Genomic DNA, 2,154 nt, shown 5'->3' with positions numbered 1-2,154 from the left:
AATACTTTTATAAAATAGCTTAATCCTAGTCTCTCCAGGAAAAATTGTTATTCAACTGTGTAGTTCTCAGATTATTAAATTTGTTTCTCCAAGAGATAGTATCCTTGAAAATGTGCATAACACCCCCGCTCCAAATCCTTGCAATTTACTTATACTGGGCCAAGCCCCTTCTGACATCAAGTAGGATCAGGAAGTGCAGAATCTTGTAATCCTCAAGGTAATGGTTGGGGGATATATTATCTTTTTTCCTTCAAAGTGCCATTGATAATTACTGCACGTAGGAGCTATGGAGAAAATTAGTTATCATTTGTTGAATGTCTACTGTGTGTCTAGAACTATGCTAGGAACTTAATGAAATCGTCTCATTTAGTCTTCAAAGTTGCCCCACAAGGGACTGTATTAATGTCATTATCTTGATTTTACACATGAGAAAAATCAAGACTCAGAAACAATAAAAGTCACAGAGATGAAATTGACAGAGCCTGGATTTCGGTATGTCAGACTTCAATGTGCCATTATACTTTCAAATCCTACAGAATAGATTGAATCACAACTTCCACTTTTGTGTGAAAGAAGACAATGGGTCTTACGACTTACCATCAATTTCCCTTTCCTGATTTAATTAGCTGCTTCTGTGTCTAATTCTGCTAGGAATGGAGGAATAACGCAGACTCTCTAAACTACATATTGACATGTATACTAATGTGAAAATCTCAAGTCCATTTGCAGACTTTTGGATTAGATTCTGTCCCAGAAAGACATCCACCCTAGAGTTGAGGATATCATAGCCATTTTACTGTTCCCCTGGCACAATTCATAATAAGGAAAAAAAGACAAGGGGAAAGCTATTAGATTCCCAGTGCTGCTAAACAGGAGACACAAGGACACCGTTTTGTGATGATGATGGTGCTTTATGCAGCTTCCACCATTTACAAGATTTTCCTGTGGTGTGGAACCTCTGACGATAAAGGGGTGAAATGGAACTAGAAGCTTATTCCAGTCAAGATTTCTGATTTATCTTGTGGTAAGCATTTGGGGAGGACGTATCTGCACATGACCTGAGACTAAGTAGTATACACTGAATCAGATGAAAATTAGCTCTTAGGAAGCTTAGAATTTTCCAAGCAGTTATGACAAAAAGCAAACTCTCCTTCTCTCTTCCTATATGTACATACTGACATCTTTATCATTACTGTCTTCCTAGGGTTATGATTCTGTTTGGTTTCTTTGATGCTGTATTAGACCTGAGCTCTGATTGAAAATTCTTCCATGCTCACTACATTCCAAAACTTTATCTCCAATATGAATTTCCAGATGCCTCACAAGGTCTGAGCTCCATGTGAAGGCTTTCCCATGCTTGTCACGTTCACAGGGCTTTCCTCCACTATGAATTCTATGATGTTGAATAAGGTCTGATTACAAGTCTTTGAACATTCGTTGCATTCATAAAGTTTCCACTGTGAATTCTTTGATGCTGAATAAGTTGTGAATTACCCCTCAAATCTTTCCCACACCCACTGCATTTATAAGACCTCTCACCTGTATGGATTCTCTGATGTTCTATAAGGACTGAGTTCTGGCCATGTGCAGTGGCTCACGCCTGTAATCCAAGCACTTTGAGAAGCCGAGGCCAGTGGATCACCTGAGGTCAAGAGTTCAAGACCAGCCTGGCCAACATGGTGACACCTTATCTCTACTAAAAATACAAAATTAGCCTGGCGTGGTGGTGGGCACCTGTAATCCCAGCTACTTGGGAGGCTGAGGCAGGAGAATAGCTTTAACCCGGGAGGTAGAAGTTACAGTGAGCTGAGATCATGCCACTGCACTCCAGCCTGGGCAACAGAGCAAGATTCCGTCTCCAAAAACACACACACAAAACTCAAAACGGAACAGATGCAGAAAAAATTCCAGAGGGATTTATTTGTGATGCCTGTTCAAAACTCAAGAAGCCACCACCCTGATACTCATCAAACCCTGGAGAAATTCCGTTTCTGGAGTGTCAGAAGGCCTCATGAATAACCTTCCATTCACTGAAGGAGGTCCTTACCCAGCAAGCCCCGGTCTCCTTCACTCTCCTGCACTCGTGCCTCGCAGATGGCCTCATGCGCGGACTGGCGGTCCAGCCTCCCAGGGGCAGGGCCTGGGCGCACCCCG

At 42.0% G+C, this 2,154-nt stretch overlaps 1 long non-coding RNA gene across 1 annotated transcript; it reads left to right on the top strand.

Moving 5' to 3' along the window:
* The first annotated feature begins 425 nt into the window (after positions 1-425).
* On the top strand, positions 426-1,422 carry LOC105549945. The gene is made up of 2 exons (XR_001007633.1): positions 426-492; positions 1,205-1,422. It is a non-coding gene; the product is annotated as an uncharacterized LOC105549945 (long non-coding RNA).
* Positions 1,423-2,154: the final 732 nt, after the last annotated feature.

This window comes from Mandrillus leucophaeus, unplaced genomic scaffold (assembly GCF_000951045.1).
Source record: "Mandrillus leucophaeus isolate KB7577 unplaced genomic scaffold, Mleu.le_1.0 Scaffold46, whole genome shotgun sequence".
Taxonomy (NCBI): domain Eukaryota; kingdom Metazoa; phylum Chordata; class Mammalia; order Primates; family Cercopithecidae; genus Mandrillus; species Mandrillus leucophaeus.
Note: the sequence above shows the minus strand (reverse complement) of the source record. Positions and strands in the feature narration are given on the sequence as shown.